The sequence below is a fragment of the Penaeus monodon genome, chromosome 28 (assembly GCF_015228065.2).
Source record: "Penaeus monodon isolate SGIC_2016 chromosome 28, NSTDA_Pmon_1, whole genome shotgun sequence".
Classification (NCBI taxonomy): Eukaryota; Metazoa; Arthropoda; class Malacostraca; order Decapoda; family Penaeidae; genus Penaeus; species Penaeus monodon.
Genome location: NC_051413.1, coordinates 900,930 through 901,138, shown reverse-complemented (window position 1 = coordinate 901,138; position 209 = coordinate 900,930). Strand labels below are relative to the sequence as shown.

Sequence of the window (209 nt, the reverse complement as noted above, 5' to 3'; positions counted from 1 at the left end):
CTCATACGTTATTTGATGTTTCAAATTCTGAAGTTAATGTTATATTAAAATGAGCATTTATTGTTGAAGTTGATAAATAAGTGGGATGTATAGCTGAAGTTTTATTGTTGAATGTGATAAATAAATGAAATATAAAGTTGAGAAGCTTATATTGTTGAATTTGATAAACCTATTAAACAGGAGTTTAAGAAACGCACACACGCGCGCTC

General features: G+C 28.7%; 1 protein-coding gene across 2 annotated transcripts in view; it reads left to right on the top strand.

Annotated features, from left to right (window-relative positions):
* LOC119591253 overlaps positions 1–149 on the top strand; it is an 8,839-nt gene extending 8,690 nt beyond the window's left edge. For both annotated transcript variants that reach the window (XM_037939964.1, XM_037939965.1), the window contains exon 7: positions 1–149. The gene's annotated coding sequence lies outside the window, so the exon portion shown is untranslated.
* Positions 150–209: the final 60 nt, after the last annotated feature.